Source organism: Rhinoderma darwinii, chromosome 3 (genome assembly GCF_050947455.1).
Source record: "Rhinoderma darwinii isolate aRhiDar2 chromosome 3, aRhiDar2.hap1, whole genome shotgun sequence".
In the NCBI taxonomy this organism is placed as follows: domain Eukaryota; kingdom Metazoa; phylum Chordata; class Amphibia; order Anura; family Rhinodermatidae; genus Rhinoderma; species Rhinoderma darwinii.
The window spans coordinates 266,888,026-266,913,938 of NC_134689.1; the positions used below are offsets into that span (position 1 = coordinate 266,888,026).

A 25,913-nucleotide genomic window follows, 5' to 3' on the forward strand; every position below is an offset into this window, starting at 1 on the left:
ATCAGGAAAGTGGTTTTGTAGTTGATAGGTTTGTGTATATATACTAGTGATTCTCAATTAATTAGAATATTATTACGTTAATTTATTTCAGTATTTCAATTAAAAAAGTGAAGATCTATTTCCAGTATTTTTTTTTCTTTTAATGTAGATGATGTAGATGATTATGGCTAACAGAAGGTCTATGAGCCCGTACTCCGATACATTTGCTTTTCGGAAAAAGCCGAACAGACACGAAGCGGCTGAACGCTCACACAAGTTCTAGCGACTGGTGGGGGTCTCAGTGCTTGGACCCCACCAATCCAAACTTCTGACATGTCACTATGACATGTCCGAAGTTTGTCAAACGTTTAGCTACATTTTAAGGTTCAAAATAGGCTGGTCATTAAAGGGTTAACCGGGACGTTGTGTTGCCTCTAGCAAGCTGACCACCAAATTGCACAGAAACCTAAGCACAGACATAATGGTCACCTTGTTGTCACATGACCCCCAGCAATTGTAAGAGCATATTTCTATGTTAAAAAAAATCATAATGTCAAAAAGGCAACACTAGTCTGTTACATGGGAGAGGTTGGATTAGACCATTTAAATAAAAGATTGTTCAGAATGGAGAAGTCCAGCACCAGTGGATGTCAATAAAATCTTCTGCTTTATTTAATTAACGACCCGCGTAAAGTGTCTCTACGTCGGCTGTTAGGCGTAGTTCTTCTGAAGCGCTACTTCTGAGTTCTACTGAAGACGTTTTTCCGCATTGGGCAGGGTGCTCCTGAAGACTGGGCTGTTGCTAACAGCCTCGGGCTTCAGGGTTTCGATTTGAAACCACTAGCAATGGTCTCCGATCATATTTAACCCCTCAGGAAGACGCCATTTCAGTGTTGAAACGCGTCAACCTATTAACCTTATTAAAACGGAATTACGTATTACCTACTGGAGGACGTCTTTAATTTGTGATGAAGTAGCGCTTTTTGGCTTCCATTTTTTTCTGCATTTGATACAAAACTAAGCGATGGAGCCCTGTTGTCCCACCGGCTAGGAAGCAGCTGCGACTACATCATTTATTGCTTATAAATCCGTATTGTGCCTGGACATCACTCAACCTGCCCAGGTCAGGTTCACTCCTACACCTGTATCGTTTCTCTTCCAAATTACATTGGGATTTCTGCACCATGAGGCGATTTTTTGCTTACATTTTTTACAGATTATCAAGTCTCATACAGCTATATCAGCAGAAAAATAAAAAAGTTATCGCTCTTAAATTATGGCAACACACAAACAAATAAATTTAGGGGAAAAAAAAAGTGTTTTTACTGTGTAAAAGTGGTAAAACATAAAAAAAACTATATAAATGTGGTATCTCCGCAATCATAATGACCCGCTAAATGAAGTTATTATATTTATACCACACGTTACATGGCGTAAATTTAAGACACAAAAAAGTGGCAAAATTTCAGGTTTTTATCCTATTACCCCACCAAAAAAGTTCATAAAAGTTAATCAGTAAATGATAAAGTACCCCAAAATGGTGCTATTAAAAAACACAACTTGTCCCGCAAAAAAAGATCTTCACGACTGCCATACGGCTTTATACGTTATAACTGTCGATGCCCCGTGCAGTTAGCACGTATATAGACGTTTTCAGCGTGCATTGGGATTTAATGAGTGCAGAGCTGCTTCAGCGTGACCAGCTCTGCACTAATCTATGTGTCGGCTCTCTTTTCAAGTACCGACAACTCTTTGACTGGGTTTCATAAAACAAACATGTGTTTTTTTTATGAATCTAAAAGCTGCAAGTGCATCGCTGCTCACAATGAAGCAGTCCGCAATAGTTAGGATATTAAGCAATGGAAACCCACCAGAAGTGACCCCATTTTGGAAACTACACCCCTCAAGGAATTAATTTATGGGTACTGTGACCATTTAGACCCCACAGTTTTTCACAGAATTTATTTGAATTGGGCTGTGAATTAAAAAAATTAAATTTTTTCCAATAATATGTCGTTTTGGCACAAAATTTCTTATATTCACAAGGAATATAAAACCCAATTTTGTTGCCCAATTTGTCCTGAGTGCGGCAATACCTCATTTGTGGTGATAAACTGCCGTTTGGCCCATGGAAGGGCTCAGAAGGAAAGGAGCGCTATGTGCTCTTTGGAATCCAGATTTTGCTGGATTGGTTTTCGTCTACCATGTCGCATTTGCAAAGCCCCAGAGGTATCAAAGCGAGGGAAACCCACCAGAATTGACCCCATTTTGGAAACTACACCCCTTAAGGCATTCATCTAGAGATGTAGTGAGCATTTTGATCCCACAGGTATTGTCTAAAAGGTATTGCGCAGCAGATGGTGCAGCGTGAGATTTGCAATTTTCTATATATATATATGCCATTTCAGTGTCCAATATATTGTGCCCAGCATGCGCCACCGGAGATATACACCCCTTAAATTGTAATGTGGGTTCTCCTGGGTACGGCAATACCCTACATGTGGCTGTTATCAGCTGCCTGGGCACACAGCAGGGCTTAGAAGGGAAGGACCACCATTTGGCCTACTGGAGATTTTCTGGTGCTAAGTCATGAATGCAGAAGCCCCTGAGGTACCAGTACAGTTAAAACCCCTAAGAAGTGACCCCATTTTAAAATCTACACCCCTTAAGGCATTCATCTAGAGGTGTAGTGAGCATTTTGACCCCACAGGTATTGTCTAAAAGCTATTGCGCAGCAGATGGTGCAGCGTGAGATTTGCAATTTTCTATATATATATATATATATGCCATGTCAGTGTCCGATATATTGTACCCAGCATGTGCCACTGGAGATATACACCCCATAAACTGTAATGTGGGTTCTCCCGGGTACGGCAATACCCTACATGTGTCTGTTATTAGCTGCCTGGATACACAGCAGGGCTCAGAAGGGAAAGATGAGGGGTATAAGCTGTGCGGAGTGCATCAGGGTAAATTAAAAAACAAAGGATGTATGATAAATTCTAAAACAATCTTTCATACAGAGCCCTGGTTTTTCGGGACACGTGTCACATTGGTATATTGTGTCCTTCCTTATCCCTCTCTTATAGCAGACTTTGCACCTCTTTTGACTTTTTCCCTTCTTGCCAGTTTGGGGAACTTCGCCTGGAAAGTGTTGCACTGGTACGATGCGTGTGGCCTCGCTTCCAGAAGTACTGGGTGCTCCCTCTTCTTGGTCCCTAAAGATTATGTTCTTGATAACCACCTCTTGAAATTCCAAGTAAAATCCCCTCTGGCCTGCACATCGACGTAGCACGTACGCATTGTACAATGCCATCTGTATGATGTGCACGGCCAGCTTCTTATACCACACCCTTGATTTCCGCATGGCATTGTAGGGCTTCAGGACTTGATCTGACAAGTCCACCCCTCCCATGTACCTATTGTAGTCCAGGATGCAGTCTGGTTTGGGGGTCTCTGTACTGGTACCTCGTACAGGTACATGGGTACTGGAGTGGCCATGTATTGTTGTCAAAACAAGGACATCTCTCTTGTCCTTGTACTTGACACACAATATGTTGCTGCTAGAATGTGCCCTGCTCTCACCCCTTCTGAGTGTTTGCCCAAGCAGTGTTTTAGGGAGGCCTCTCATATTTTTTCTAGCAGTGCCGCATGCCACAGTACTTCTGGAAGCGAGGCAGTTGAAGAGTGGGACACTGGTAAAAAAATTATCCAGGTAGAGGTGGTAACCCTGGTCCAGCAGTGGGTGCACCAAATCCCACACAATTTTTGCATTAATTCCCAGTAAGGGGGGGAATTCTGGGGGCTGAATACTGCTGTCCTTCCCTTCATATATCCTAAATGTTTACGTATACCCTGATGCACTCTCGCACAGCTTATACATCTTCACGCCATACCTTGCCCTCTTACTCGGCAGGTACTGGCGGAATTGAAGCCTCCCTTTAAAATGTACCAGGGACTCATCAATAGAAATACACTTCTCGGGGGTGTATGCTTGGGCAAACCGGGCACTGAAATGGTCTAATAGGGGTCTCAGTTTGTACAAACGGTCAAAACTGGGGTCATCTCGGGGTGGGCACTGCTTATTATCCGTATAATGTAAGAAGCGAAGTATTGCCTCACAACGCATCCTGGACATGCTCCAGTAGGTCCTAATGGACGACTTTTTCAGAAGCCCCATGTTCAAGTGAAGTCCCCAGAACTTGCCCAACGCTGCTGCATCTACAGGGGTCCACCTGTGGGATTGGGCATAAAATTATGTGGGTTTCTTAGTAATATACTGTTGGGCATATAAATTAGTCTGGGAGACCATAAGATCTATAAAGTCATCAGTGAAGAAGAACTTGAAAAAGTCCATTTCACGGAGCCCTGCCGTATTAAATTTTATCCCTGAGCTGCCCGTGTACTCTGGGATTTGGGGCTCATAAATGTCTGGTGTGGGGGTCCAAATGGGGTCACTTCACTTTGGGGTTTCAACTGCGGAGGGGTCACTTTGCTCGGGGGTTTCAACTGCAGCGGGGTCATTTCGCTCGGGGGTTTTAGCTGTAGTGGTGGTCCTGGGGCGTCTCCTAGGGGGTTCCTCTTCATCACTGGATGAGGAGGTGGATAAATAAAACAGAGTCTCACCATCCGACGAGTCTGTGTCAGAGGCAAAAAATGAATATGCCTCTTTCGCACTAAATGTCCGTTGGGACATGTTTGTTTGTGTAAAGGATCTGCCAGGCACTACTTCTGTGGATACTCCCAGGATTAATCAATCGACACCTGAGGCCGGACCTCTTACACTGACTCCGGCTCCCACCAATCAGGGTGGCAGGCTCAGGAGTGGGAGAGCCTATCGCGGCCTGGTCAGTCGGAGTTAGCTCCGCCCCCTGTCCATTTATTCCTGCCGTTTTCTCTTCCTCATTGCTTGTGATTCTTTCTGGTTTCCTGCCCTGCTACAGCCTTGCTCCAGCCTGCTACTGCCTTGCTTCAGCCTTGCTACAGCTTCCGCTTATCCTGCTTCGCTCTGACCCCGGCTTGCTTCCTGCTCCTTGCTCTGCGTTAGTATACTTCGTGACATCCTGATTCTGACTGGCTCGTTGTCCACTCTGGTTTCCTCACGGTGTTCCGTGGGCTACTGCCCCTTCCCTTGCTTGTTCCCTGTTTGTATTTCCTTGCACTTAGTCAGCATAGGGACCGCCGCCAAGTTGTACCCCGTCGCCTAGGGCGGGTCGTTGCAAGTAGGCAGGGACAGGGCGGTGGGTAGATTAGGGCTCACTTATCCCCTTCCCCTTCTTCCGGCCAGAACTGTTTGCTTCCCTAACTAGGAGCGATAGGCTGCTACCTAAACCAGCCCAAAAAATTGATGTTTTTATAGAAAGAGTGGGCTTCCCTGAGACTAAACCTAACTAGATTTTATTTGAACTTCCCTGAGACTAAATCTAACTACGGCGACTTTTCCCTGACACTAAACCTAACTAGAATATTCCGAGCTTCCCTGACGCTAAACCTAACTACGGTGATGGACCCCTAACGCTAGATCTAACTACGGTGACGGATTCCTGACGCTAAATTCCCTGACGCTATACCTAGCTACGCATTTTGACGGTTCCCTGACACTAACTAACCCTAATACTAAACTAACCAGTTAAATTGTCTAAATGAACTGGGTTTTTTTTGTTGTTTTTTTAATTTTTGTTTTTTTTTGGTTTTATATATTTTATAAGAAAAAAAACAAAAAAATAATCCCCAGGGACCAAGAAATTGGTCCTGAAGACTAAGAAGTGGTCAGTGATAGGAGATCACTGACCAAAAATGTGGGGAGAACACAAAGAGGAAGGGTACAGGAGTGGATAGTCGATGGGAGAGGTGGGATACAGAAAAAAGTTGTTTTTTCAGTCTTTTTTTGACTTTTTGTAGGTCTTCCCTCTCTCTCTCTCCTCTTCACACAACCGCTCTGAACGCCTCGCTATCTCCAACAGAGGTGTTCAGGGCGGGTGCGGCAGGATGTGATGTCAGGGAGAGGAAGACATCGATCGCCGCTATTGGACAGTTACTCATTGACTGACCAATAGCAGCGATCGTGGAGGCGGGACCATCGCGACAGGTCCCTGCGTATTGAGCTGTGATAGCCTGCTGTCCGAAACAGCAGCTGTCACAGCTTGTGCACGCGCCGGCGGAAAATGGCGCTGCATTTTCCCTGTGACGTACTATTCCGTCACTGAGCGCGAACGGGGTGGTCAGCATGACGGAATAGGACGTCACTGAGCGTTAAGGGGTTAAAGAAGTGCACATCAGAAATGGAAAATTTGACAGCTTTCTACAGACTTTTACGGACACGGCGATACCAGTTATATTAACTTTCTTTTTTAACATTGCTTTAGGGAAAAAAATGGGAAAAGGGGGGATTTAGAACTTTTAATATATTTTTTTTTAGAACATTAAAAAAATCTTTAACTGTTTTTTACTTTTTTTTTATTAGTCCCCCTAGGAGACTTGAACCAGCGATCATTGGATCGCTTACATGATATACTGCAATACTAATGTATTGCAGTATATCACTATACTGACAGTCACCTTTGAGGTCTCTTCAGGGCTTCAAAGGAGTACAAAGATGGCAGACCTAGGAGCATTCATTTGGCTCCCAGGCTGCCATGACGACCATCGCCCCCTTAATGATTTAAATGCCGTGGTCGTGATTGACCGCGGCAATTAAGGGGTTAAACGGACGGCCTCAAAGTGATCTTTGATTTTGCTTGTTGCAGTGAGGTGTCAGCTGTACAACACAGCCGTCACCCGCTAAGCCCGTTTGTCCATACTCCCCTTAGCGGCTGCCACATACATGTACGTGACATGTCGTTAAGGGGTTAAAAAGAAAATAATTACAGGACAAACATTTCTTAGCAATATACACCGATCAGCTTTAACATTAAAAGGGGTAATCCGAAATAATAAAGAATACAGAAATGTCCCCATCAGGTTATGCCACCACAGCTCACAAGTAGTTATTTTTTATTTCCATTATGTTGCCTAGCTGTGCAGCACTGTTTTCATTTTGCTATGGCTTGCTGTGGGTGGGATCACCATGTAAAGGACTACCATTCCCATGATTCCTCTCACACACATTGCATCTATTTACAGCTGCCTGAATGTCCCTCTATTACAAGGTGTAAGGTAGTGCTGTGATTACGCACTGTTTGCTTCTAATAAAAATAATAATAATCTTTATTTATATAGCGCCAAAACATTCCGCAGCACTTTACAATTCAGGGGGTACATTGCACAGACTATTACAAAGTGACAAAACTAATTTACAATTCAAACAAAAGGAGTGAGGACCCTGCTCGCAAGAGCTTACAATCTATGAGGAAATAAGGGAGAGACAAAATGTAAAAAATGCTTGTTAAATACAATGCTCCTCCATCTTTTATACATACGAGGTGGTACACATAAAGCTGCATGAGCCGGCCACCAGCCAGTGTCAGTGTATGATAGAGATGAAGTGCATTAGGGTGCAAGGAGTGTGGGGGATACTGCTGAATGAGGGGGTCAAGTTCATGAAGAGGGGCCAGGGAAAGTAGTCAGATTAGGAAATGTTATAGGCCTGTCTAAAAAGATGTGTTTTCAGGGCACGTTTAAAATTGTGGATGTTGGGCATTAATCTGATTGCCTGGTGTAGCGCATTCCAGAGAACTGGTGCAGCACGAGAGAAATCTTGGAGACGGGAGTGGGAGGTTCGGATTATGGAGGATGTTAATCTAAGGTCGTTGGCAGAACGTAGAGCGCGAGTAGGGTGGTAGACAGAGATGATGGAGGAGATGTAAGGTGGTGCAACACTGTGGAGAGCATTGTCAGGGGCCCCCCAAGCTATGAGCTTGGGGGACACATGGTCGCACGAACCGCAAAAATATGTGTTAATATTTATTTTATATGGTTGTTGTGTTGTGTATTTCTCTTCCCCTTTCCCTTCTTTTTTCCATATGTATTAGAATGATACTTACCTTATTGGCATCCCCTATGTAAGCTGTACAGGTGGTACGAGCAGGTTCCAGAGGTTTCTATCTCCAGGCAGATGTTTCCTGGAGATCAGCTGATTGGACAAGGTCAGCTGTGCCTTGGCACGAGCAGGTTCCAGAAATTTCTATTTCTAGGCAGATTTTTCCATAAGGACAGCTGATTGGCCATTGGAATCCTAAAAGGCGGGAATCCAAACTATAAATGACCGTGTTTCTTCGTGGTCAAGCAGTTGTCTGGAAGCATGGACAGTCGCCCACCCACCCTCCCTATTATGTGTATTTCTATCCTGTCGCGATGTTTATTAGAGGGGTTTTGTCACCCAGCTAATGGACTTGGTCTTTTATTAGTTAAAAGCTGGATTTTTTTATTGGTTTTCATGATTTTAGTTTATGGTTATTTATATATTTTAATTATTCTTGATTTGGTTACCCTTAATAAACATTGTGGCCATTATTATCCAAATTTCAGTGTTGTGTGTTTATTTATTGCTTTATTATTTTGTGGGTTGTGTGCTACCATGTGGGTGAAAGTAATAAGTTTGAATGTAATTCTGAACGGTGTGGGCAACCAGTGCAGTGACTGGCAGAGGGTGGAGGCGTTGGTGTAGCGGTTGGTCAGAAAGATGATCCTGGCTGCTGAATTAAGGATAGATTTGGAGAGGGCAGAATTTAGTGAGTGGAAGACCTATTAGTAATGAGTTACAGTAATCAAGACGAGAGTGATTTAAAGCAACAATTACAGTTTTGGCTGTTTCCACAGTAAGAAAAGGGCAGATTCTGAAGATGTTTTTGAGGTGAAAATGACAGGAGCGTGAAAGTGATTGAATGTGAGGAGTAAAGGAAAGATCTGAGTCAAAAATAACCCCAAGACAGCGGGCATGCTGCCTGGGAGTTATGGTAGTGCCCCATACTGAGATAGAGACATCAGGTTTAGGTAGGTTAGCAGATGGTGGGAAAACAAGGAGCTCAGTTTTAGAAAGATTCAGTTTCAGATAGAGAGAGGACATGATGTTAGAGACAGCGGATAGACAATCAATGGTGTTTTGTATTGGAGCAGGGGTGATGCCATCGGAAGAGGTATATAATTGGGTGTCATCAGCGTAGAGATGATACTGGAAGCCAAATCTGCTGATGGTTTGTCCAATAGGGGCTGTGTAGACAGAAAAGAGAAGCGAACCTAGGACTGATCCCTGAGGAACCCCGATAGCAAGGGGAAGAGGAGAAGAAGTAGAACCAGCAACTGACATACTGCACGAGCGGTTAGAGAGATAGGAGGAAAACCAAGAGTAAGCAGTGTCCTTAATGCTAATAGAGTGGAGCATGTTAAGTAGGAGTTGGTGGTCTACAGGGTCAAAGGCTGCAGAGAGATCCAGAAGAATCAGTAGCGAGTATTTGCCAATAGATTTAGCCGCCAAGTGATCGTTTGAGAGTTTAGTAAGGGCATTTCTGTAGAGTTTAGAGTGCAGAAACCAGATTGTAAGGGGTCAAGAATGGAGTTAGCTGAGAGATAGCGGATAAGCCGAGAGTAGACCAAGCGTTCCCGGAGTTTGGAAATGAAGGGAAGATTAGAGACTAGTCAGTAGTTAGCAGCGCTGGATGGGCCAAGAGTTGTTTTTTTTCAGTAATCGGTTTATAATGGCATATTTAAAAGGGGAAGGAAAAATTCCAGAAGAAAGAGAGAGGTTAAAAATTTTAGTCAGGTGACTAGTGACAGCCGGGGAGAGGGACTGGATGAGGTGTGAGGAGATTGGAGGACGAGACACAGCTCTGTGAAATATGATTCCACCAGAGACTAAGGGGTAGGGAGCGCAGGGGGCAGTGGAGAAAACACCCTCTTCGCATTATGGTTTAAACCTTCCGTCGGAGGCATACGTAAGGAGGACTCCCTACGATAACCTCCAACAGAAAGCTGCAATGTATCTCATTGTATATGCATACAGCAGGTTATGTCACCTATACAACACCCTCTCCTCATGAGTCACTGCCACAGCTGGAGTCACAAGACAGAGCATCGGGAATCAGAGCTTCCATTCTCTGAATCCTGATGCTCTTCCCAAGGACTACTGGCCCTGGGGAAGCTCCTGACGTCACTGCATATTTATGGACAGAAATGTCATAAGCTTCCCCAGGGCCAGGGACTACTCATGCTGTGGCCCTTGAGAAGCTCCTGACTTCACTGTTCATATATTGACAGTGACATCAGGAGTTTCCCCGGAGTCCCCGACAGAGCATTCAAAGAGATGAAGCCTCCTCCACCCAGGACTACGCCGTTGCTCTCAGCCATCCTGCAGCACTACAGGCTGCAGTTCATTCTTCAAGCCCGTCCTGTCCTCACACACCAACCTAGAGAGATTGGTGACCGCTGGTTCCGATCCCCCGAGGCTGTTGCTTGGAGATACCAGGAGTTAATTCGCCCGGGGAAGGTCCAGTGATAACTGTCAATATATGGACAGTCACTGGAGCTTCCAGACATACACACTTAACGGAGGCCTTTGACGGATGCCATACAGTGGCATCTGTCAGCCATAAGTTCAAATAAAAAAAAGTATACGTCTAACGTATACTTTTTTTTACTGGACTCTGCGGGATAGATTAGCGTAATCTACTAAAATAATCCATATATTTTCCGTTTTTGCGGTATACTGACGTATAACAGCCCGACAGTGGCCAAAAGGACATTCTTTTGGCCTCCGTTAGGCTAATAAAACCCTGTGGACAGGAGCTTTCCCAAAGTACACGCTAAACGTAGGGTGAGAAACGTGATGTGCAGGGGGGCCTAAGAGGCATGTGAAGTGTGATATTTCGTACTACTGAGAGGGGAGGGGAAGGGGAGATAACCACTGTTCAGAAAACTAGACATCACACAAGTAGGTCAGTCGACTGCGCTATTGCTTCTGTCCAAAACGACGGAACACAGTCACAACGGTGACAGACGGAAACCATTAGCTAGGTTTTCGTCACCATTGAGTTCAATGGTAAGGGAAATGGAAGCTGAGGTTTCCGTTTGACTTTCCGCTGAGGGGTTGACCCGACGGAAACCTCCGATGGAACCCCTCAGCGGAAACTAATGCTGATGTGAACAGGCCCTTATTCACTTCATTTTATGTTATGGCTGATCGGTGTGAAAGCAAATAGTGAAAATATTAAATAATATGGTTTTCAATTAGATATTTATGTATGACTGATGTACAGAATACATATGGTGTATAATATTTGTCATTTGTATGTAAGTTTCACAGCCTACTGTTGGTTCTCAGCGTCAAATCCAGTGTAAGACAACTTAATGGCAAGAACAGTATGTGGTATCGAACAACTGAAAAATTATTTCCCTTCCCTCCCCAAAGTATGACAAATACAGCGACATGTGTTCATTTTCTAAAGATGGAAATGACTGTTATCAGTTATTTGTCAAAATAAAACTTCTTTAACGGCTATGCACGCCTTTGACATCGTTTTTTTTTTTTTTAAATAAAATTGTGCATCAGTGAGATTGGTACAACCTCCTAAATACATTTTCAGAAGCGCAGCAATTCATTGTGGCATAGATTCCACTAGGTGTTGAAATAGTTCTGTAGGAATATTGGCCCAAGCAGACAGGATAGCTTCTCGCCACTTAAGTGTCCTTCTGCCAGAGGGTCAACAGCTGCCATGAAGGAATGAACTTGGTCGGCCGCAATGTTTAGGGGAGCCCTACTGTTCAAATGTCCAACTACAGGTATCAGAGGATCCAGGGTGAGATTTTTTTTAATGCTTAGTGATCCAATTTTTGCTCTCTGTTGCCCACTGGAGTATTGCCTTTCTGTTTCCTTAGGACAGCTATTTCAATCAAACTGGTTGTCTCCTCTAACCTTTTTCCTAGACTTTTTTTTTAATGTCCACAAGACCCCTTTCACTGATTGAGGACAAACAATCACACTATTTTTGGTATACTCTCTACACCATTGCAAAAGAAAACCTCACAAGGTTGGTAGTGCTTTCTGAAATACTGGTCCCGCTAGTCTAGCACCGATGCCCATGCACGATGACCATGCATGGTTCGAAGTCGCTCAGATCGCTAGATTTTACTATTCTACTGTGGATTTACACTGATATGGATGCACGTATTTACACGGATATGGATGCACGGAAATCTTGCTCACTTGATTTGATGCTGCACTTACATGGCTAATTTCCATACAGGGAAGCTTTAATGGTGAAAGGGTAGGTGTCTCTAATAAAGTGACCATTCAGTGTATGTCTCTCAAAGTTCTGCGTTTAACTCTGCAAGGACGTAAATAAACGTCAAGCAGAGTTAGCTACTGTGCAAGCAATTGTGTAGCTGCAGGAGGGGAGATCAGGCTGTCAGTGACTGCCAGACTCTTCAGAGAGAATACAGCTTCTTACTGCTCCTACCTTCCTGATTGCTATATACACACACACACACACACACACACAAACACATACTACTTTCGCGTCGTGCCGATGGGATGACAGGGGGAACCACCTCCCTACGTCAAACTCCTTAGAGGCCGAAGTCCCTGTTGACTGCTACTAAGGGATTTAATGAACGGGCCAATGTTTCCATTAGTTCTGTTGCTGTGACATCACAAATATGTTTCCATTGGTTAAGCAGCTATAATATTACAAGTGGGTTTCCGTCAGGTAACTGCGGTTACATCACAAATGTGATATCATAGCAGTTTACCAGATGGAACCACAAGTGTTTGCTCAGTGAGGAAATCTACTGTGACATCACAATTGTGTTTCAGTTAGCTAAGCTTAGGGTGGACATACCATATGTACCATCGCATTAGCAGTTGGAAATCAGGGAGCCCATATATACTGTTCTTGCAGGCAGACCCTTTGTTAAAGAGGTCCTCTCCTAGTAGATTATAGAAATAATTTGTCACCAAGGATTTCCCTTATCAAACAAAAGCACAAGGCCGCAGACCTAGTAAATTTATACAGGTTATGGAATTCAGAGAAGACTTGGAAAATTCTTTTTAATTTATAGTAGATGTACATTCATTTTATAATACACATCTCAACTGTTGCAGAACCTCTTTTAGAACAGTAAAGGGACTGCCTTGTCCTTAAAGGATTGATATGAAAAACCTTAAGCCTTTTCTACAGTATATAATTTGTGCATAATTATTATTTGAAGAACTTATTTTCGAAAGAGAGAGAATGCAATACATGTCAGTCAGTGGATGGCACAGGAGTGGGAACACCACGCATTTAAGGATCTGACATCAAACGCGTCAATAGAAAATTTGCATTGACGTGTATTAAATCTCTAGAATTTACAGCAAGGGGTAAAATGCACACTATTCTTTCTTCCAAATCTAAAAGTATATCATAGATTATGTTTCCATGAACAATATCTATTCTCTACAATGCAAAAGGTCTGTGATTTACATCCTAATGATCTGTTATAGACTACAAAAGAAACAACAGAAAAACATGTGCTCTAGCCAAACTACTCCACGACAAAGCATTTCCACAAATGTATTTTTTATTACTTTACATTATTGCATTTGCTTTGCTTGTAAAAGACAAATCCAATTGACGCTCACTTAAGTGCCACATTTACCCATTAGGCTTCGGTATGAAAAGGTTACTGCAATAGATGGAGAGTTTACCGGAAAGCAGGTTTAAACAGTCCATTCCTCAAGGGAGACTTTGGCAGCTTTAAGTTTCATGCAAGAGGGTGCACTAAGGCATAAAGAATCCAGGCCATTTACAATGTATGGACAGGCACAGTACAGCGTGTAAGAGGGAATCGCTCATGTATTTTCATGAACAAACCAAATGTAATTCACTAAATAATATCAAAGCCCACCAAATAAAAAATACCATTTGTAAAGAAGCCGTTTCCACAAATTCTAATTTGCTCCAAATTCTATATAAGACTACATATGTTCACATCTGCGCCAGAGGCTCAACAGATCAGTCAGAGCGCTGTCAGAGATTAGAAATTCCGTATTTTCACGCAGATTTCTTTCCCTACATGTGGGTGGGGTTTTTAAAAAGCCCATTCACATGTATTGTAAATTGCTGCTGATTTTTTTTTTTTTAAATCTTAAATTTTTATTGAAAGATTTTTATACATTACAACCAAACAAAAATACACATAAGTAACAGACACACAATACTGTTCGTATTAGAATGACACTCCATATAAGTAAAACACATCTCAAATTAGCCATTTAAGATCATAATTAAATATAGTATTTTGAATGAGTCCAAGAATTCCATCTCTTCACATTCCGACCATGAAGAACTAAATCAGAAACTAAATAAGTTTCATGATAACATTGGCTATTAACTCTTCTAATGACCTCCTGGATAGAGGGGGAAATCTGAGATTTCCAAGATTGTGCGATGGCCATTCTAGTGGCTATAAGAATATGATGAATAATTAATCTATCTAGCGGATCTATTTCCTCCAGATTAATATCCAAAATTGCTATGGCAGGGGATAACGGCACAGGAACCTGTACGAATTCCGAAATAAGTGTAAATACCCGAACCCAAAGGCCAGACACTGATGGACACGACCACCACATATGTAAAGGGGATCCTATTTGTCCACAACCTCTCCAACAAAGTTTAGAAGAACCCGTGATGATATGCGCTAGTCTAGAAGGTGTTAAATACCACCGCAGGTGAATTTTCCGCATTAATTCAGTATGATTTACACATTTAGAGTGTTTTGCGGCCCAATTTGAAGCTTTAATCCAGGTATCTTCAGGAAAAACTGAACCCAGTTCCCTCCTCCATTTTAACATGTAACTTGTTTTACCCTTATTATCCAGAGCAAGAATCAAATCATAAAACTGTGGTAAACCCTTTGAATATCCCTGCCCTTTATTTAAGAATTTGTGGAATGAAGTGAGATTAATAGGTGATTGGGGAAGTTTCATGGATTGGATACAATGTCTGATTTGCAGATATTGGTAAAAAAGGTTATGGGAGAGTTGATAAACCTTCTGTAAGTCTTCAAACGTCTGAAAAGTGTCAGAGTTATAAAAATCAGAAATAACCTTTATACCTGCGGCAACCCAAGGAGACATGGAAATATGAGGAATAAAGAACTCAAGAACAGAAAGTGGAATACACTCTTTCGACACATGAACCCACTTATTTTTGCAAACATGTCGTACCCACACCTGTAAAGAGTCGGTCATAGAAGTCAAAGTAAATTTTGGTATCTTAGCTCCTAATAAAGTCGCTATAAGAGTAGATTTAAATGAAACGTTAGGGTGACTATTCTCTTCTAAGACAGCCCACAGAAAGGGGGTCGTATCATTCCAAAAGGGATATAGTTGGTCTGCAATAGCCGCTACGTTATAGGCTACAACATTTGGTACACCCATCCCTCCATTTTTTATTTTGCGATAAAGGAGATTCTTAGCTACTCTAGCTCTCTTCTTATTCCAAATAAAATTAAGAAATAAGGATTGGAGTGGTGCTGTAATAGAACCAGGAAGGATATATGGAATAGTTCTGCATAGATATAAAAATTTGGGGAGCAAAAACATCTTAACTAATTGAATTCTAGCGAACCATGAAAGCTGAAGATTTTCAAATTGTATACAATCCTGTTTAAGAGCCTCAATAAGAGATGAAAAATTAGTAGGGATTACCTGAGAAGGGTTGGGAGTGAGCGTAATCCCCAGATATTTCAGACCCGATTCCGCCCAAGTAAATTTAAATTTAGAGATAGACGCTCTCATTTGTGCGGAAATATGAATAGACATCATGGAGGATTTAGCAACATTCAATTTATAAAAGGAGACTGCTGAATAAGATTCTATAACTTTAAGAATTGCGGGAATCGTTGTTAGAGGCGATTTACAAAATAACAGGACGTCATCCGCATACAACCCGATTTTGTGCTCAATAGGGCCGACCTGGAGGCCCTGGATATCAGGGGAACTACGTATAAGTTCAGCAAATGGTTCCATGCATAGGGTAAAAATTAAGGGGGACAACGGACACCCTTGACGAGTGCCATTACTGATTTGAATATGTTTTGAAAAGAAACCATACGTAAAGATCTGGGCCGATGGGGAGGTATATAAAGAAAGGATTGCATCCTTAATAAAGGCTTGAAAACCAAATTTGTCCAGGACCGCTTCTAGAAAATGCCAATTAACCCTGTCAAAGGCTTTTTCCGCATCCAATGAAATCAGCACCGCAGGGACCCTCAGGGAATGCGCAATTTGAATTAGATCAAGACTCCTCCTAGTTCCGTCTCTGGCCTGACGGCCTGTAATAAAGCCCACCTGGTCTGAAGCAATCAGAGAAGCTAGGCACCTGTTAAGTCTCGAAGCCAGTAATTTAGCAAAGAGTTTTATATCATTATTTAACAGTGAAATCGGCCTAAAATTAGCCGGAGAATCAGGGGGTTTACCAGGTTTAGGGATAGTAACAATTATGGCTTTCAACATTTCCGCGGGAGGAGAGCCATTACGTGCTATATTATTTACCAAACCCATAAAGTACGGGGACAGAACGTTAATAAAAGTTTTATAATACTCATTGGGAAGACCATCTGGGCCTGGGGTCTTATTTTGTTTCGAGGATCTAATAAGTTTCCTGACTTCCTGCTCTGAAATAGGGTTGTTTAGGCAGTTCAATTGCTGATCAGATAGTTTTGGTAAGTTCAGGGCTGACAAAAATTCCCGAGCCTTTTCTAAAGTTACTTGTGGAAGAGAAGGATCTTCCTTCAAATTATATAAATCACTATAGTAGTCTGCGAACGCATCTGCTATTTTTTGAGGATCATAAGTATCAACCCCATCTTTCGCTTTGAGGTGAGAAATTTTAGCTTTAGCGGATTTCTTTTTTACTCTATTCGCCAATAATTTGCTAGGCCTATCGCCCTGAGTGTAGAAATTCCATTTCATTCGTTTCAAATTCGTTTCATAATAGCCCAAATTCAAGGATTTCAACTTATTTCGTAAATTTTTCAATATATCAATATACCCTGGTAAAGGACTTTGTTTCATTAAACCCTCATATTGTTGGATTTTATGTAAGAGATCATCTATTTCTCGGGTTCTTTCTTTTTTGGTCCTAGACGCTACTTGTATAAATAAACCTCTCACAAAAGGCTTTGTGGGTACATCATAATAATTCCGGAGAAGAAGCAGAGGGAGCATTAATTTAAAAAAACTCAGATAAGCCCTTTTCAATGTACGTTTGAACCTTTGGGGACTTCAAAAGGTGAGTTCCAAGTCTCCAAGGGGATCTAGGGGGTAAGTCATATTTGTCAGAAATTACTAGCTCAATAGGGGCATGGTCAGACCAAGTTATAGTTCCAATTTCCGAAGATATAGAATTTAAAAGCATACCTCTATCCACCAAAAACATGTCTATCCTTGAATAAATCTGATGAGGAGAGGAAAAGAAGGAATAGTCTCTCTCTGAAGCATGCTGGTATCTCCAAACATCATGGAGGTTTTCCTCTAATAAAATATCCCCTATATCACGAGACCCTCTAGCAGAGGCTACAGATCTATCCAAACGAGCATGCGTAACTATATTAAAGTCTCCACAGAAGACCAGCCCCCCTTGTTGGATAGCTTTAGCTTTTTTAATCACTTTTCTGATAAAGGAATGTTGTCTAGAATTAGGAGCATACACCGATACAATAGTGAAAGTAATGGCATTAAGTTCACAAATCAGGATCACGTATCTACCCTTTGGATCAATGACATTTTTCACATGTTTAAACGCAACTGTGTTTTTAACAGCTATGGATACTCCCACCTTCTTCTTATCAATGGAAGCGGAAAAAACATGAGGAAATCTAGAATGTTTAAGGAGAGAAGTATCTTTAGCACACAAATGAGATTCTTGGATACATAAAACATCACATCTCGATTTAACTGCTTCTTTCCAAAGAAGCGACCTTTTAAATGGAGAATTCAAACCATGGACATTTAAGGACAGAAACTTGATTCCCATCAATCGTACTGCAAAAGAATCAGGAAGTAGTCAATCTTATTATCAACACACAACAGTATATAACTGATGAGCAGTAGAACCAATATCCCTCTTTCAGGGAAAAAACAACGGAGGCAAAAGTCAGTGGAACTTCTTTACCCTCTGACAAAGGGCCACAAAGCGAACCAAGCAGAAAGTTACACACTTATGTGAAGCTCAGCCATCTGAAAGTGAAGTAGACATGGACAGTTTCAATCCTCAGCTCTGCACTTAGAACGAGTAACCTTTTCAGACCAGAGAGGAGTCATCATTTCTGGTCTTGTGCCTTGATTATGAATCGGACTGTTAGGTGGGGTAGAAAGGAGACCCCAGGTGTGAAGAAGATTTCTTGCTTCCGCCGGAGAGAAACACACATGTTGAGATCCATTCCTTGAAATTATTAGCTTGACCGGAAATCCCCATTTGTACAGGATACGGTTTTCTCTCAGGAGTTTGGTCATAGGTAAGTATTCCTTTCTACGTAACATAGTAGCTGCCGATAGATCTGGGTAGATTGATACCTCTTTAAATTTATCCGGAAGGTCTGGAGAGGTTTTTAGAGCTTTCAAGAAATCATCCTTGACATGGTAGAAATGGATCCGAGCAATAGTATCTCTAGCAAGGTGGGCAGCAATATGTCGCGGCTTGGGAATCCGATGAATTCTATCAATGGTGAGGTCAAGCTCAGATCTTTGAGGAAGGACCCTGGACATAAGCTCTTTCAGGTATGGAGATAACAAATCCGGAGTAATAGATTTTGGGATGCCCCGAATTCGTACACTGTTTCTTCTAGATCTATCTTCCAGATCTAGAACTTTGGTAGAAAGTCTCTGAACTTCTTCTTCTAAGGTAGCATTAGCATCAATCAAGGAGTTGTGAGATTTAGCAAATACCGCCATCTTGTTTTCGATATGATCTGTACGAGTAGCAATGGATTGAATGTCCGCCCTTAACTCCCCCAAGGCTTGTCTGATATCCGTTTGAAGAGAATCTCTCAGTGAGTTTAAAAGCTTTTTAATCACTGCTTCTGACACAGGGTGAGAGTCCAGGGGATCATGCATCTCCCCATCTAGAGAGTCTGCTCTAGAGGAGGGGGTAGGAGAGGATGGGGGAAGTGATATACGCCTATTCACATCCAAGGACTGAGATGAAGAATGTTGTAAGAACTCTGTGAGTTTCGTGGGTTTAGACTTGGCAGTTTTTTTAGTTGTACCACCCATGGTGAAATGAAAACAGTAGGTCTTCAGACCAAGAGTCAGTTAAATATATAATATGTGACTTGTTAAATGGATGATTTCTCACATTCAAATAATGACTCCAGCAGGAAGGAGTAGGACAAGACCGGTGTATTGCAGTACACTGGAATAACTTTAGGTAACAGACGCTTTGTATTGCAATGCAGACAGGTATAATGTGAGCAGACAGTGCCAATTCAAAATGTCTCAGTGCTGCATGAGAGATGTACTCACTGTGGAGATGAGGAAAGCTGTGTGGTGTTCAGTAAGACAGCAGCTGCTGCAGGCAGAGGTAAGAGCAGGGGGATGTCAGTCTCTGTTAGCCCGGAGATGGTAGTTTCTGATAGCTGTGTCTGCTGATGCAGAGCAGCAAGCACACTGCTCAGTGCATTCACCAAGGGCTGGTCTACAGCACCACTTTAGTCCCTGGTTTCCAAGTGTCTGAGGCCGCAGTCACACAGAGAGGAGCTGACAAGCAGGAGAAAGCTCTAAATCACGCTGTATCTTCACTCCACTCGTACCCAGGTAATCCCTGGTTGATATTGTCTGTCTACTTCCACTTTTGTGGTTTAGATGAGCCGTTTTGTGCTTCACTTAGAGGGAGAGAAGTAACCTAAACTTCTGCTCTCATGCTTGTCCAGGCCACGCCCCCCATTGCTGCTGATTTTTAGTACGGTATCCGAATTGAAAATCTGCAGCATGTGAACTCACCCTAAGGCAAGATTCACACTTCGCGTATTTGTAGCAGACTTTGATGCAGATTTTTCAGACAAATCCAGAAGTGGATACAGGAGGAAGTTTTTGCTTAATATTTCCAATTCCTTTAGAAACCACTTCTGGCATCAGAATCCGCAACAAATACGCGATTTGTAAATTCAGCCTTAGGGCACACTAAAATCACTTTTACCAAGCAAATACCAAGATAATATTTCAAGTTCTATTAGTACTTATCAAATACATGTATTTTTTATTTTTATTTAGAAAGATAATACGCTAGTAAGTATAATAAGGGTGCTGAAAAATGGATAGCCCTGCAAAGATGGAAAATAAGAAGGAAAGATAACAGCTAGACGAGCTCTTCTAAAAGATTTCATGTCCATCTTAGAAAAATGGATCTGTTTTATTCTTTTGCAAAAACAGTACCACTCTTGTCCATGGGCTAAGTCTGATATTGCTGCTCATTCCTATTCAAGTGAATGGGGGCTGAGATGCAATAGACTCTCTTTTCTAATCGAATACTACTCCAATACTACCAGCTACAACAATTTCCAGAAGCCTGTTTATGCTATAGATTTGGGTCCGACCGAGCCATCCAACTGGTTGGTTTATAGCTTGCCCAACAGTGGATTCATAAGGGGTGGGGATGGATTGAGGTGGTCAATAGTGGTGACCATCCCCCATAGCTGCTTTCTAATTGTTACACAATTATGCAGCTGTCCCATCAGGAGCGCGAGTTTATGATCTGTGGAATAGTAAAGAATCCACTTAAAAGTAGAGTTTTGGGAGAAGTCGCTTATGAGTGGCTGCTCACTTCTGCTGAATGATTGACTACGTTACTTGTTGTCAGAGGGGTACAGAAAGAGGAGAGGAGTATGATTCAAGTAACTGTTTGGGGCTACAATTAAAGGGGTTGCCCCAGGATAGATACTGATGGCATATAACTAGGATGTCCGGGTCGGACTCTATGACCCCTGCTGATTGCTAGAAGGAAGTGGCCACGACCCTAGTAAAGTAACCGAACACTTCATCTCCTCTTGGCTTACTTCGGAGACCGTATGGTCAGTCCATTATACTCAACTGCTGACCATGTGGCTGCCCAGAAAATGCCAATCAAAGACGTACATGCTGTTGTAGATGTGGCCCATTGATTAAGTGGGATTTCTGTTGAAGGGGTTATATAGTAAAGTAAATTTGCACAACGAAAGTAAAGGCAATGCCCACAACAGGGAGTTCCCAATGTGCATGCAACGTTTCTCTGTGGTACAATACATACACGAGAATGCCAAACTACTTTGGATGGCACAGGGGGCATCATCCATGTCAATCAGGGAAAGATGATTGGGATTAGCAGCCAAAACACCGGACACTTCTAGGATGATACAAAAACACCGAAAAAGGCCATACTTACAAATGGACACAGCCAGGTCAGAAACGCTGATGAAAGGGCGAGCAGGTGCTTTAAATAATGATAGCCACTCCCACTAGTCTTGAGGGGAGTGGTGTGTGGTGCATGGGATGTGTAGTAAGAAATAATAAATGAATAGTGTGTGTGCAAGTGTAATACTATAAGTGAAATATAGGGGGCAGTAATGAGTGAAGTGCCTCATTATCCATTTATTTCTATTGAGGCACTTCACTCATTACTGCCCCCTATATTTCACTTATAGTATTACACTTGCACACACACTATTAATTTATTATTTCTTACTACACATCCCATGCACCACACACCACTCCCCTCAAGACTAGTGGGAGTGGCTATTATTATTTAAAGCACCTGCTCGCCCTTTCATCAGCGTTTCTGACCTGGCTGTGTCCATTTGTAAGTATGGCCTTTTTCGGTGTTTTTGTATATGTCCCCTTGTTTTTATCGGTTCTGTCTGCTGCTACTTCTAGGATGATGATGCACCCAGCGGATATGCTCATTTGCATATGACGCAGGACTTTTGAAATATATGTCTTTATTTAGAAAGGTCTCTGCATGTCCTAGACCATGGTGGGAGCAGTTCCCTTTAAGTATTTCTTTGTGAAATGACTGGTAGTGTATGTTAGGAAAGTAACTTGTTTGATCAGTCAGCTTTTGCATTTGATATTCCTCCAGCAAACAAAACACACAACCCTGTGCAACCTTCAGACACCTGGGCTATTTGTTTTCTTCATCACAATCAGTATATCTAGAGTATAAGCAGCTGCTTTTAGCATTTTCAAGCCAAAAAATGTGAAATATTTCATTAGATATTTACTATATATTAGTAAAAAAACAGACAACTAAAAAATATCCAGTAATTTACACTCAACCGTGTTTGAAGCCCATAAACATGAAAGCTATAACCATCAGATACGACTGATTCACATGTAGAATAATGGGCAGCTCAATACGAATTTCAGAAACCAAGAATTACTCTAGAACATATTATTATTATAGATGCATGAACATTGGAAATTGTGTTGCATTCTGCTAAATGATCGTTCCCATATTGGTACTAGAACGGCTTCGTCCAGAACTGGCATTGTGTCATACTTTTCCTGGCACATGTACTCAAGTAGAATCGTCCAAAGAACAACTGTGTAAAATAGTATTTACCTCCCTCCAAATGTCTACAATCACTGCATATTTTTAAGGATTTTGCATAGTGTTTAGACACCCCTAAAGATATTTTTTCCTTGTAAGCAGCGATCCAGAATCTTCTTGCAGGCCACAACTGCACCGTGCTCTCTCGGTTTACTTCTGAGCAACTAATGTCATAGGGTGCCCGGAAATTTGCGCAGGAAATAACTTTCTGAACATGCAGTGACATATAGAGTTCTGTGGGTCCATGCGCTGGAGATATTTTAGCTGCCCCTATGCTTACCTGTGAAATAAAGGAAAAACTGTGCTCACTAGCATTTCCTTTCATAATTCATTTTGACCTTGTAGAGCCACTACTGTGTTAAGGTGTCACTATAATTCTATTCTCCTGCCTGATCTGACATGGGGTATGGAGAAACGGCAAGAACACGTTGGGTGGTACATTTCATAGTTACGTAGTTACATCGTTTGTACGGTTGAAAAAAGACACATGTCCATCAAGTTCAACCAAGGGATGGGAAAGGGGAAGTGGGATGGGAAAGGGGAAGTAAAAAATTTCTACACATAGGAGCTAATATTTTTTTTGTTCTAGGAAATTATCTAAGCCTTTTTTAAAGCCATCTACTGTCCCTGCTGTGACCAGCTCCTGCGGTAGTCTATTCCATAGATTCACAGTTCTCACAGTAAAGATGGCTTGTCGCCTCTGCAGGTTGAACCTTTCTTTTTCCAGACGGAGGGAGTGCCCCCTTGTTTTTTGAGGGGGTTTTACATGGAACAGGATTTCACCATATTTTTTTTTTCTAAGGTAATATCTGTACTTCCGTTTAGTATGTTAAAAAAAACAGCCATCACACGCCCATTTTTCACTGTCTTGTGAATGTAGCCTTAATGCAACTAAAAAGTAAAGAGGAGATTACTCATGACCTCAAGTTCTTCAGCACCTTAGAAAAAAAAAAATATTTATATATTTTTATGAGAAAACTACAAACTCTGCAACCCCAAACCGGGCCTAATCTTCTTCTCAGCAGAGGAATATGAGACTTCAGGATACAAGGTGCAACTTAAAGATGCTCTGTCACCAGATTTTGCAACCCCTATCTCCTATTGCAGCAGATCGGCGCTGCAATGTAGATAAGAGTAACGTTTTTTGTTTTTTTTTTAAACCGAGCAGTTTTGGCCAAGTTATGACCATTTTTATATTTATGTAAATGAGGCTTTCTAAAGTACAACTGGGCGTGTTTAAAGTAAAAGTACAACTGGGCGTGTATTGTGTTCGTTACATCGGGGCGTTTTTACTTCTTTTACTAGCTGGGCGTTGTGAATAGAAGTATCATCCACTTCTCTTCACAACGCCCAGCTTCTGGCAGTGCAGACACACAGCGTGTTCTCGAGAGATCACGCTGTGACGTCACTCACTTCCTGCCCCAGGTCCTGCATCGTGTCGGCCACATCGGCACCAGAGGCTACAGTTGATTCTGCAGCAGCATCAGCGTTTGCAGGTAAGTAGCTACATCGACTTACCTGCAAACGCTGATGCTGCTGCAGAATCAACTGTAGCCTCTGGTGCCGATGTGTCCTCGCTCGTCCGACACGATGCGGGACCTGGGGCAGGAAGTGAGTGACGTCACAGCGTGATCTCTCGAGAACACGCTGTGTCTGCACTGCCAGAAGCTGGGCGTTGTGTAGAGAAGTGGATGATACACGCCCCGATGTAACGAACACAATACACGCCCAGTTGTACTTTAGAAAGCCTCATTTACATAAATATAAAAATGGTCATAACTTGGCCAAAACTGCTCGGTTTTAAAAAAAAAAAACGTTACTCTTATCTACATTGCAGCGCCGATCTGCTGCAATAGGAGATAGGGGTTGCAAAATCTGGCGACCGAGCCTCTTTAATGTATGAATGGAACAATTTACAGTAGTAGCGGGTTGCCAGCAGTTATTACATGGAGGCATGAAGAACCTATTGGTACATTCAGGAAAACGATCCTGTCAGTACACACGTAAAAGTGTGTACCATGAATTGTGTTCAAGACAAGACCACAATATAACCAAGTATATCTTGGTGCATTGACCCACAGTACTTAGTATACAACCTACAGAGTGTGGGGTACAATTAACACAACACATAAATGATAGAAAATTAAAAATTTTATTGAAGATAACAATGTATTAAAAAATGAGTCATGCAAAGCATGAATAAAACGTCTGTCAAATGCAGAGACAATATGTAAACAATTACTTGAGAAAAGGGCATGAACAATATATTGGTGTACAAAAAAGTATGGGTCTATCCAAGAATCGGATACGGACTTAGTGAAGAAAAGCACCCTTGACAATATATCATGATGTATCAGAATGTGATGCTTAAATAGCAAAGGGGGTGCAATGACACATTAAGGAGGAAGAACATACCCATATTAGCACCTCTGCATAGAGAGAACGTCAGACCCGTCTGATTGTATAGGCTGTGTACTGATTGTATAGGCAGTTTTTAGGGCATACTTCAGTATGCCCTAACAACAATAAATATGATCAGACAGCCCTGGGGTCCTTCAATGGACCCTGGGCTGTCTGGCCATGCAAGTTATGGGCTTTGATCGCATTACAGGGATTTTCTGTGACGCAATCAAAGGGCAGTTCCCCCTTCTCTTATTTACTTTGAATGTCGCAATCAGCTTTGAGGGGGTTAACGGCGGAGAGAAAAGGTTTCTCTTCTCTCCATCGTTAGAGCGGGACTGCGGCTGTGTATTACAGCCGTTGCCCCGCTCTTGATTGCGAGTGGACATGGCTGTCACACAGGACGAGAATGCTCGTCCTAATGCACTAAAGTACCTGCCGCTCAGGACAAGTATTCTCGTTCTGTGTCGGCAAGTGGTTAAAAGTTATAAACAAGAATAAACATTTTATGAAAAAACTTGAATTTGAATATAAATGTATTAGAACGGAGATCATTAAAATGTTATTGGTTTCAATTAAATATATTTCAAGAAGATATATGATGAAATGATGGCTCGTGTAAGTTATACAGTCCACAGAACACAGTATATGAGCAGGACATAGCTAACTCATCAGACTTTAATGCTTAAAGCAAAATACACTGCAGAAAATAAAAACCTCTATTAAAGCACTCACTTCTGGTTGCTACTGTCAGGTTAACTGCTTCCAGGCATCTTGGCTGATTATACGCTTAGGAGAAGCAGGATTGACACCCATCCAACTATTGTTATGAAGACTGTCTGCCTGCAAAATGAATGAAAACAAATAGAAGTGAACCAGATGCTGCTGCTGTGATACATTGAATCACACAGTTACTAAGAATGTGTGAAAAATAAAAATAGAACAGTTGTGCTCGCACCCAGAATCGAAAATAGCACAAGGTTGCAAAAGACCTGTATCAGAATGTAGATTACTAACATAGGGGAATAATAATCT

General features: G+C 42.0%; 1 protein-coding gene across 4 annotated transcripts in view; it reads right to left on the reverse strand.

Moving 5' to 3' along the window:
- Positions 1-25,913, reverse strand: part of OTUD7A (OTU deubiquitinase 7A) — a 279,993-nt gene that overhangs the window by 158,597 nt on the left and 95,483 nt on the right. For 3 of the 4 annotated variants that reach the window (XM_075857888.1, XM_075857890.1, XM_075857887.1), the window contains exon 2: positions 25,614-25,721. The gene's annotated coding sequence lies outside the window, so the exon portion shown is untranslated. Of the gene's footprint in view, positions 1-12,419; positions 12,507-25,613; positions 25,722-25,913 lie in introns of those variants that run through there. The other variant, XM_075857889.1, reaches the window with a different exon arrangement.